Source organism: Mauremys reevesii, linkage group 15 (genome assembly GCF_016161935.1).
Source record: "Mauremys reevesii isolate NIE-2019 linkage group 15, ASM1616193v1, whole genome shotgun sequence".
NCBI lineage: Eukaryota > Metazoa > Chordata > Testudines > Geoemydidae > Mauremys > Mauremys reevesii.
In genome coordinates, this window is record NC_052637.1 from 27,076,276 (window position 1) to 27,088,782 (window position 12,507).

Consider the following 12,507-nt stretch of genomic DNA (forward strand, 5'->3'; position numbering starts at 1 on the left):
ACGCTAGTGTCCGAGGTTTACATTTAAGTTCTGATTGGTTTGTAGTCCCCTAAATGAGTGAGGTGATGGGGGAAGGTGTTGTCTGTGCTGATTCCTTTTTAGGTTGTGGTGATTCCTGTTTACCTCATCTGTGAAAAGGGTAATTAAGCTGCCAAGATGATTAGAAGGGAGTGGTGGTTTTGAAGAGGAGGTGTACTGTGTTTGCTCCCTGGTTTCACTAGGCCAAATTAAGGTTTTGCTGTGATGACCAACAATCCGCTGTAACTTTGGGCTTCAGTTTCTGAACATCTGGCTGTTTGAGTGGCCTAACTTTTATCCCCACTCGCTATAAGTGTTACAGGTAATAACAGGGTGACTCTTGTGCTTACCTGTCCTGAACAGTGATCATTTATTTTAGTGGATACAGGATTTGCAGTCCTTTGTGGTGTTTTAACTGAATTATAGAATTAGTAGACAAGGAGAAAGCAGTACATGTGAGCAGATGTCCTCACCTTAGGCTCCTACATATGCACAAAACCCACCTCAATTTCAGTTCTTGTTTTCTGCGGCTCCTGGCACCTCAGAGTAACCCAGATACACCCATATTCGAAAGCTGTTTGGTTTAAGGCATAAAAACATGACACTGGATGAAGTCACTCTCAGAATCTTACCAGAAAATTGAATTCCAGTGGCTTTGGAGAGGAACACTCTTATGTGGACTGAAAACTGGCTTAGATACAATAAACAAAATTATGGAAGGGATATTCAACCTCTTACTTCAGGGTTAAAGCCAATCTCCAACTACCAGAGGTCAGTATGTGACCTATGAGAGGAGTTTCTTAACCCACATCTGCTCCTGTGGAGTTTATACTTCCTCTGGTGCTGGCCACAGTTAGGAATACCAGACTAGATGAACCTTGGATCTGATCCACTCTGGCAATTCCTATATTCTGACGCGATGATACATCGGGAAGGATTGAGTTGGGGGAGTTGCACAGCGGAGTACCACAGGACTCAGGGTTAAAAGTGTGTTCTTTGCTTAGCCTCTTTATTAGTAGTCTAGAAGGGAGGCATGTAAATAGCATGTTAATGCAATTCATAGACAGTGATCCACTGGGCGGAGTTGCAGACACCAAGAGAGGTAGAAAAATAATACAAAGGGAGCTAGTGAGATTAGAAAAGGTAAAACACTCTAGCTGGTTTAAAATTAATCTGAAACACAGATGTTCAGGGAGAAACTCTGGGAGTACTCTGAGCAAACCAGATACACCAGGGCTATCACCTCTGTCCTCTGAGACATTCGCTGAAAGAGACCTAGGGAGGATAGCGTGTCTCCGACATGAGATTACAGTGTGATACAGCATTAAAGGTCAATAGAATTTATGGCTAGCCTCCAAATTACACACAGAATATTGTTTTATGGTCACCTGATTACAAGAAGGAGATTGTTTTTGCAGTCCTTCTTTGAACACCTTGCCACTCAGTCAATCAGCCTATAATTTGGGGAAGAGATGATTGTGGGCAGCAGTGGAAAGGAACACATAGTTTCCATTTACTTGAAATCACAGACTTTAAGTTAAGAAAGGGAAACATTAGGCTGAATGTTAGGAATGTTTCATGATAATACTGTAGACCAAACACCACCACCAAACTCCTTCTCCTGCTGGTCCACTTGTGTTCACCTGCTTCAGCCTTATGGCCATGCATCTCACAGGAGTAGGTCATCTTTGTCCATGGGACAGCTGCAATAGCTAGGTCATATGAGCTGGGGCACATGACCAGGGGAAGAAGAATGGACTTCAAAGCTTGGAGGAGAGGTGCACCAAGCGAGGGGAAGGGCAGAGGGAAGAACTCCAAAAGTAGAGACAGAGCTCTGGACAGGGGGTATGTACATCCAGGAGTGAGGTTGGGAGGATTCTGGGAAATAGGGGAGATGGCGGGGGCAAGGAGAAAGATGCATTGATCATTCAGTTCTGGCCCTGCCACAAACTCACTGTGCGATCTTGAGAGAGTCACTTAATCCCTCCGTAGCTCATTTCCCTGTCTGTGAAATGGGGGTAATTGATATTCCCTGTCTCCCCACCTTGGTCTCTCCTGTCTATTTTGAGTGTAAGCTCTTGGGAGCAGGTGCTGTCTCCCACGGTCATGAGTTTGATCTACATATTGAATACTGTGGCCTACCATGGATAAGGAATTAGTTGGCAGCATAGCTAAAGTTGTGACATGGAAGACCCTGACAATTATAGATCAGTGTCTCTAAGCCCAGTGCCAGGGAAACTACAGAAGACCCCGATTAAAGTTAGAATAACACAGGGCTTAGGTAAGTCAGAGCAGTCTGGGAGCGGCAGTGGGAAGAATATACCTCGCTAACCTGGGATAGCCTCTTTTATCAGTGTTACCCATAGGCATGACGTGCTTGGATTTTCCAAAGGCTAACAAGGCCTCATAAAAGTCTAATAAAAGAATTCTGTGCCAAGTTTAGTCATGCATGCTGATTGTCTTATAGCAAACATGGAGTCATAGTGAATAGTTGTTTCTCAGAGGGGAGAGAAATAAAGCAAGTTAGTGCTGTTTGCTGGTGATGCTAAACTCCTAGATTTTGTATAAATTATGAAGAATTGTAAGAAACTCCCCATAGAGTTCAGGACATTGAAATCAATACATGGGAAGAACTGGAGCCATGAATCTGCATGACTCACTGAGGACAAAGACTTTGGGGTCGCTGGGGATAGCTTACTGAAGAAAAATCAGCAATTAGATGGGCAAATAAGATGTTTGGGAGAATTAAATAGGGAAAGAAAATAGCACATAGTACTCTGTGTCTGCTCGGGGTCTCCTTTAAGAGATGGAGTAAATGAGATTGAATGTGTCTAGAGAAAGGCAGCTGCAATGGTTAGAGCTTTGACAGAATCTGTATATGAGAGCTAACAAATCCCAGGTTTGTTTACCCAGGAGAGGAGAAGTGTTGGAGAGACTTGGAAGATTTCAGATTATGTTTATGGGTTTCTGATTATGAGTATGAAATTCTGGGTACAGTGAGATGATCAGTCACTCCTCTTTTCCCATTCTCAGCATAATGCAAAACAGAAAGTTACCTTGAAATGAAAAGGCAGTGAATATGGCACAGGTAAAGGGGACTGCTACATTCATTTATGCAGTTCTGTGCATAACAGGTCATCAGCTCAAATACTAGAGCTGGGACTTAAAAAACAACTGGATAAATTCATGACGACAAACATTAGTACCTATCCTATAGCCTGCCCTTATACAGTGTGGCCATAGAGACTTCGGGGGGAGAAGAATTAGGGTTTCAAAGGCATCTCACTGGCCAATGCTAGGCTGCATCGGCATGGCTGGTGTGGGAGCATAGGGAAAACACAGTCGCGCTCCCAAAGGAGCAGCAGGGCCCCCTCAATCCCAGTCTCTCCTTGACACTCTAACGTGTGTACTGGGAAGCTTAGTGCCAAAGCAGGCCCCTAGCCAGCAGCCCATGCCCCACTGAGGCTGTGGTGCACCAGTGGGCTTATTACCCAGGCCCCTGCCTCAGTCTGTGTGCTGCTGGGTGGGTGCAGCCATGGGTGGAGACATGGTGAGCCCATGTGACATGGGGCAGAATTTGGCTTTAAGTCAATAGGGTGACCAGTGTCTGGATCAGGAAATAACAGGCGAGCGTTATCCCTGGTGTGAGCCCACATACTTCAACAGGGTTACATCAGGATGAGCTCTTCTTTCTCAATTGCCAGTGGTGCACTGGGGATGGGCAGAGGTTCCTTTGCCGCTAGAGGCCCATGCAATGGTCGCTGGGCAGAGGCAGGAGACTAGTCTAAGCTCTGATCCATTTTGGCCAGTCTTTCCTCTTCCCCGCAAGACTCAGGAAATCACTTTGTTCCGTTGAAGACTTTCCTGACTTTGTTTCTTATTTGTCTATGCAACCTGGAAATTGTGTTCTGTCCGTTTTGTTCAGGCAGTTTGCCCACTAATGACTAAGTCAGCTGGGCCCTGTGTGGCTGACTGAATAGCTCAGGGGATTAGTCATGGGCTATGGCGTGACATATCTAGGTCACCGGGTGCAGGCTTGCTTAGGTCTATAATTCACTAAAAGTTTTTTCTATGTGGCAGGCCTTTGCTTGCCCCAGTATGAGATTAGTTTGTGCATGTGAGTTTATTTTCTAGTGGGGAGCAGGGGGTGGCTCCAGGCACCAGCGCAGCAAGCGCGTGCCTGGGGCGGCATACCACGGCGGGGCGGGCTGCTGGTTGCTGTGAGGGCGGCAGTCAGGCAGCCTTTGGCGGTATGCCTGCAGGAGGTCTGCCAGTCCCATGGCTTCGGCAGGAGTTCAGTGGCAGGTACACCAAAGGCGCAGGACCGGCAGATCATCTGCAAAAATGCCGCTGAATCCGCGTGACCAGAGGGCCGCCCGCAGGCATGCCATCGAAGGCTGCCTGACTGCCGTGCTTGGGGCGGCAAAAAACATAGAGATGCCCCTGGTGGGGAGGTCTCCATATCTCAGCAACCCCCAACTCAGCTGACACCTTTGTTGACTGTGTCAGTAGAGAGGCTAAAAATAGAATGGGTGTGAGGCGAGAATTCCCATCGTGCCCTTAGGGGAGGTCACAACACGTCAGGGTTGAGGTTCTTTGGCTTGGACAATGTCAGGAAAAGCTTGCACTGTCACTGCACTTTGGCCACCTTTCCAGGCCAGTTAATCCAGCACCTTTTACCAGCACTAAATTCATTGTTTAAAAAGTCAGTTGCTCTAAAGAAGTGGAGACACTGGGCCAGATTCTCACCTGGTGGAACTGCATTGTAACTCAGTGATGCGTACGGTCCAGTGTGGAGTATTTAAATAGCACTTTGTTGTAATTCTGAACAAGTGAGGATTCCTTTCATAGCAAGAACACTGGACCACAATCATAGGAATGCCACAATGGCTCAAACAAGCACTCCATCTAGTTCAGTATCTGAGAGAGGGGGATAGCGATGACACAGAAAGCAGGAATTCATTAATAAGAATAATGTCGTACACATCCACACATAGGCCAGAATCCTTGGCATGACTCAGGCCTAAGCCTTTAGAACATGTCAAACAGCAGATGTTGCGTCCCACAGAGGAGACATAGTTTGAAAGAGACATTGCTCTTTGGGCACTCAACAGGCTGGAGGGTCAGACTTGGAAATAGTGAGCAAGGAAACGTTCTGCTCATTAATTATCAGCTAGTTATTGGTTTTCCACATGCCATCTTTTGGGTAAATATCATGACAACAATGTGTTAGGTGTAGTGAGTATGTCAGGCCTGACAAAAGTTGCTGATACAGAATAGTGAACCATCAATAGGACTGTGTCACAATGTGTCAGGCATATTTTTTGGTGTGATCCTGTTTATTTGCAAAGGATGTACACAAAGTTCAGTTTCTCTGAACACTGCAGGAACAAACAACGGCAAGCAGTCTGTCTCTTGAAATGAACATTATTAATTCTCTGCAAGAGGGCTGGACACTGCAGGGCAGACGGTTTGGGGGCATTCAGGACGGGGGGGTGTGATGGGGTCACCTTGCGTGTGGTAACCAAGGCTGGTAGAGACCAGTGTGTGGCTGTGGTGTAACAAGCAGGCTGCAGGGTCAGGGCGCTGAACCAGGGCTGCTCAGCGCACGGACATTCACTGCATGCTTGTCTGCTGCCTGGCGGTGTCTGGGCTGAGCCACAGCAGCAGAGCATTTAAAGACACTCAGGGTTACAATGCAGCTGGTGACACAACCTCTCACTGGTCTGGGTTGTACCCCAGAATGTGACACGTGTATCATCAATTTCTCCTTTGAACAACCTGCAAGGCCCCAGATGTTTGCTAACTGCTGCCTCCGAAAGGGGCAACAATACATGATTAGAAGTATAATTTTATTACTAGGTAAAATAAATCTAAAAGGGATCAATTAAGACTTAAGAAACTATATTGAAAATTAAAGCTACCTAATCGATAATGTGACAGATCCCTGGGCAGCCTGCCCACAGAGTCCAGCAGTTAGTTCAGACTGTGCATTGTCTATTTTAAATAGAAGTGTGGTCAGTAGGCAATTTATAATTGATCTTTAAGAAAGATATATTAGACATGATATTGGTTTTGTGCTAAAGAATCTCATGCGTTTAAGTGGTACATGGAGAAGCCAATGTGAAGTGAAAATCTTTAAGGTGAACCAGCCAAAATTATCAGGCCGTAAGGAAATAGGTTGCTGATTGATCCCAGCAGGTGTTCTGTGTATGTCCCAGGACGTTTTGTACAAACTGGTATGTCCTAATATATCTTGCACAAAATGGTATGGCACAAAATGGTATGGCACAAAATGCTGAAGTCCTACCAAGGCAGACCGCTGTGAAATCCAGAAAAATAATGAGCATACATCTATCATGACACCTTTAGTGAATCATGAATGAATGGCCTTTCTATCTTTCTTGAGAAATCAGTCATTGCAACCATGAAGCTGAGCTGAAGAAGCCACTTTCATGCCAGTTCCAACTAAGTAGTTAAGACAGTTCTAAACATGTATGAGATGATTAGGCTAAATGCTTTTCCAGAAGTAAATACCTAAGCTATAACACTGAATGCTTAGAGCAGAGATCAGCAACCTTTCGGAAGTGGTGCGCTGAGTTTTCATTTATTCACTCTAATTTAAGGTTCCGCGTGCCAATAATACATTTTAATGTTTTTAGAAGGTCTCTTTCTATAAGTCTATAATATATAACTGAACTGTTGTTGTATGTAAAGTAAATAAGTTTTTTTAAATGTTTAAGAAGCTTCATTTCAAATTAAATTAAAATGCAGAGCCCCCTTGACTGGTGGTCAGGACCTGGGCAGTGTGAGTGCCATTGAAAATCAGCTCGCGTGCCGCTTTCGGCACCCATGTCATAGGTTGCCTACCCCTGGTTTAGCGGGTATGCTGTATATTTGTGTTCAACTAACAAGTTTAATCTTAGTTGTCTTGAAATTATGCTAAATCAGTAAGTAGTTGAGAGTTCTGAATCTGGGGAAACTAGTTACACTATGTCTAGTACTATTTGCAACAGGAAACTGCTTACCTAGGCAGCTCTGAGAAACTCTTTCAAAGAATTCAGCCTAGAAATGGCACCGATTTTGTGGTCAAGAGAATTGACAGCATGTTAGACAAAGAGAGGAAGAAGCTTTGAACTGGTTTATAAGCTAAAGATCATTATCATTAATTGAATCTTTGATTAAAGTGGCATGAGAATTTAGGGTCCTGTTGAAGTTCCAGAGACCAGACAGTAGGTTCAACATCATTCCCTGCATATTACATTTTGGGATAAGTTTTGTGCATGAATAAGTGGCAAAGCTTAGCTATGAGTATCAGGTGAGCAAGGTAATTCAGAACTGAACTGACATTCTTTGATAATTAAGTAACATCAAAACTTCTAAATTCTACTTTAGAATTGTTTGGTTCAGCTATCAGGAGCAGTCCTATGACTCCATTGGTACAGACGTGATTAAAAAGAAATAAGGATCTCTGATTAAGGATCAGTAGTCCAATGTTGCTACCAAAATCACCTGCCCAGAGTATTAAGAGCTCAGATAAATATTTACCTTTGTAAAAAAGACTTGTGATAATGTAACAATGACAGACCCCAGTCGTCAGCATGCAGGTTCGAAGCGGGGATTTCTGGAGCTTAGCGCCTGAGCATTTACTGCATAAGCTAAAAGCCAATTGGCTGTTAACTACAGCTGTAGAACAGACTCATTTTATCTCTCTCTTTTTAAGTGGTCTTGGTGCCACTAGCTGAGACAGAACAGCACACCCAGGAGTTGTGTGGGTTACAATAAGACCTTGAATTAATTAAATTGAAAAGTCAGATATTAGGAATGGCAATATACAAAAACCTGTAGGAGAACACTTCAACCTCCCTGGACACACAATAGCAAATGTAAAGGTAGCCATCCTGCCGCAAAAAAACAAGAGGACTGTAGTTCAGACCTTTTAAATAAGAATCGGCTGTAAGTGTGTATTTGGGTAAAGTCGGAAATATTCACTGCCTTGGTGGGTAATGCGTCCGATGTCTTGGAATTGGTAGAACTTTATATATGGTGAACAAGCTTTCAAGTAATCCTCACTATATTTGACTTGGCTGTCTGGGTAGGAGCTCAGGGCTGGATTGCTGAAGGGAAACTTTATTTTTGGGCTTCTGGGTAACCAGGAAGGTACTGTAGAAGCTGCTTTGTTGCTGGCTTGGTCAATCTAATTATTAGAACAAACCACCAGTTTGGGGATTGCGTGCCTCATTCCTTGCAGGTTGCCCTGATTGAGCAATCTCAGCATGGTCCCTCCATGCATCATGGTCGCAGCATTTAATAAACATTTCTATTCCAAAAAAAGCAGCAAAGAGTCCTGTGGCACCTTATAGACTAACAGACATATTGGAGCATGAGCTTTCGTGGGTGAATACCCACTTCATCAGATGCAAGTAGTGGAAATTTCCAGAGGCAGGTATATATATGCAAGCAAAAAGCAAGCTAGAGATAACGAGGTTAGTTCAATCAGGGAGGATGGGGCCCTCTTCTAGCAGTAGAGGTGTGAACACCAAGGGAGGAGAAACTGCTTTTGTAGTTGGCAAGCCATTCACAGTCTTTGTTTAATCCTGAGCTGATGGTGTCAAATTTGCAGATGAACTGAAGCTCAGCAGTTTCTCTTTGAAGTCTGGTCCTGAAGTTTTTTTGCTGCAGGATGGCTACCTTTAAATACCTTTAAATCTGCTATTGTGTGTCCAGGGAGATTGAAGTGTTCTCCTACAGGTTTTTGTATATTGCCATTCCTAATATCTGATTTGTGTCCATTTATCCTTTTCTGTAGGGACTGTCCAGTTTGGCCAATGTACATAGCAGAGGGGCATTGCTGGCATATGATGGCATATATTACATTGGTGAATGTGCAGGTGAATGAACCGTTGATGGTGTGGCTGATCTGGTTAGATCCTGTGATGGTGTCACTGGTGTAGATATGTGGGCAGATCTGGCATCGAGGTTTTTTGCATGGATTGGTTCCTGAGTTAGAGTTACTATGGTGCGGTGTGTAGTTACTGGTGAGAATATGCTTCAGGTTGGCAGGTTGTCTGTGAGCGAGGACTGGCCTGCCACCCAAGGCCTGTGAAAGTGAGGGATCATTGTCCAGGATGGGTTGTAGATCCCTGATGATGCGTTGGAGAGGTTTTAGCTGGGGACTGTATGTGATGGCCAGTGGAGTTCTGTTGGTTTCTTTCTTGGGCTTGACTTGAAGTAGGAGGCTTCTGGGTACACGTCTGGCTCTGTTGATCTGTTTCCTTATTTCCTCATGCAGGTATCTTAGTTTTGAGAATGTTTGGTGAAGATTTTGTAGGTGTTGGTCTCTGTCTGAGGGGTTGAAGCAGATGCGGTTGTCACTTTCTATTCCAAGTGACTCTAGTTCTTTTCTTGGTAATATAGATGGGAAAGCAGATTGGGAGGGGAAGGTATATGCCAGGGGTCAGCAACCTTTCAGAAGTGGTGTGCCAAGTCTTCATTTATTCACTCGAATTTAAGGTTTTGCGTGCCAGTAATACATTTTAATATTTTTAGAAGGTCTCTCTCTATAATATATAACTAAACTATTGTTGTATGTAAAGTAAGTACAGTTTTTAAAATGTTTAAGAAGCTTCATTTAAAATTAAATTAAAATGCAGATCTTATCAGTTTAGTGTGATCCTTGCCCTTTCTTTTCCTTGCTGAGTTTTCCAATGTCTGGCACGTATTTGGATACTTTAAGCTGCACACAGGCTTCTGAGTGATCAGTTGTTAACCGGCTCCGAGAGAGACAGAGGACAGATTTCAAGTGTAAAAATACCTGTTCACACAGATATGTGGATCCAAATGCTGAAAGCATCACAAAAGCAATTTTCTTCAAACAATTATATTTCACTGGCAGGGACATCCAGCAGGTCACAATAGAGGCCCCATGATCTCTCTCGGTAGCTTTAAGCGCACTCCACAGATCTCCAAACTTTGATGCCCATTATTCTGAGCTTTTTAACTGAATGAGCTGCATTTCAAAATCTTCAACATCCATCCACTGAAATACAGACAAATCCAAGTCACTTTCATTAAACTTTTCAGATTTAATTAGAAAAGAAAGCATTGGGCCAAATCGCTGGAAATCTTGAAATCTATCAGAAGATTCTGATTCCAGTTCTTGCATGTATATTCCAATCTCATCAACACTGACACTGGAATGTGTCAATAGCTCTTTAATGTGCTGGAAGTAGCAGAAAGTCAAAGTTCGAATATCCCAAGAAAAACATGCTAGTTTTACAACAAATGCCTTCCAGGTTTCATAAAGATCCAGAACCGTTTGCCTTGCACCCTCGAGACAGGTTGAGTTCATTTAGGTGAGTATGCCTGCACGCCATAGGTTGCTATTCTAGTCAAGTTTCTGTACTGCGCTCGTCACCATAGTATCTGACAACCTGCCAATAGTGCATTGAGCAATTTGAGGACACATCTGTCATATGTTGTTTGTTCTCCTCAGTGAGAGAAGTGTGTGCAGTGGAGTGTCTTGTTTTGGTAGGGTTTTTTTTAATTATACAGGTTGCTATATGTTTATGTTAGAGACAGCAAGGTCAAAGAAATGCAAATGGGAGGTTTGTAATGGTCCGTAGGTCCTGGGAATGTTCATTCCACAGACTCAGACCGGCCCCCAAGAAAGTTCTTTCTTCTGCACAGACAAAGAGGTCCTAAGGGTAATCTTTATAATCTTGCTCCTAAGCCAGACCTCTGCACCAGCTATTCCAGTGTATGCCAGCGCAAATAGCCACAAGTGGGCAAAACTGCAGGAATTAGAGACGTGTAAAGACATCCCTGCCGTGCCCCCTTTCTGCTGGCTGTGTTCCTTGTTCTATCAGCATGAAGGGGGAGTTTTAGGAATCTCTATGCCAGGGTGAATCTCTTAGGGCTGGATAAACCAGCTCTGCAGCCAGAATCCTGATGCTGGTCCAGCACAATGGAGCCACACTGCACCAGGGGAACTAGCCCTGAGTATTTGAGCTCTCATCCTTTCTCCAAACTCTATTTCTATCTCATGTATGTAGAAAAGAAAGAAAAACGACAATTAGCCATCTACAGGGGTCAAAATGGTCCAGAGGCCGGTGACAGACAGAGATCCTGGATCTCGGGGTCAAATCCAGCCCAGAAGAGTATTAACTGGAAACTGTTCCCTTTGGAAGACTGTTCTGTTGCCTGTTATGAATGAGTTTGGGGGTGTCAGGCCAGTTCCCAGTGGGCCTATTGGCGGGACCTGGCCCCATTGGTGGGACCTGGCCCCATTGCTGGCAGTCTCAGCAGAGTGGCCAAGGACTGAAGAGACATTGCCTGAGCTACACTCTGACCCCAAGATGTGGTCCGTCCACACCGGGGTTTGACTGTGGGGAAAGGCTGAGTTGCTGCTGGCTAGGCCGCACCTACCCTGAGAATAAACGGAGCGCTTGAGTGAGCACTATGGCTTGTCATCTTTGGTACCATAGAGATGTGTCGGTTTGAAACCTGTCCATTCTCCGGGCACAACGCTGGTGGGCAGAGGAAAGCACTCAGAAGAGTTCACAGCCACAGTCTTCTTTGACAGAAGGTACACACACGATTGGTCAAATCAGTCCATAGTTTAGCAGTACTCTTGGGTTCCTTGCTGACACTAAGCTCTCACGTAGCTGGAGCCACAGGTTGCACTTTCTATCATCCCCGGTTGGCTAGGAGACACTGTCCCACCCTAGCAGACAAAGTCACTGCTTGGCTGAATTACAACAATGGGATATACCTGGGCATGAAGCCTTCAGCACTTAGGTTACATTGTTGTATACTAGATGGAGTTTCCTGTCTCCTCAGCAACATAGGCTACCATGAGCACATGAAACCAGTCCTCTGCTCCCTACACCAGCTTCCCATAGACGATCCAATCGGGTTCAAGGTCTCAGTCCTTATCCGTGAAGCTCTCCAAAGCCCGCACCCAGACTGCCTAGTGCTCCAGGATGAAGACCATGGTCAACAGCTTTGCTTCTCAGGCATGATGTAATTCTCAACAATAAGGGGAAAGTTTGTGTGTGCTGAAGATAGACATTTCTCAGGGGCCAATCCAATACTGTAGAATGGACTCCCCCAGCAAATAAGGATCATCCCAAACCTCATCACCTTCTGCAAGGGGTGAGGTCAAAGACATGCATTCTGTATCATGAGCCTATGCAATAGCGTACATTAAAAACAATCAAACAAACAAATAACTCCTTCCAAAAAAAGACCTTCCACTGCACACACCTCCACAGGGAGAGGATGAGAGATGACAACAAGTGCACAGATATATAGCCATGTGGCTTAATGCATTTCTGAAAGGTGCTCAGATACTAGGGGGATGAGCGTGGTATAAGAACAGAGCGCAGTGTGTAGAATAGAATAAAATAAGTTTTATTCTTAGCCACTCTCAGCCAGTACTTCTACTGTGTCCTTTAATTGTGTGTAAAGTCTCTCTTTCCCTTTCTT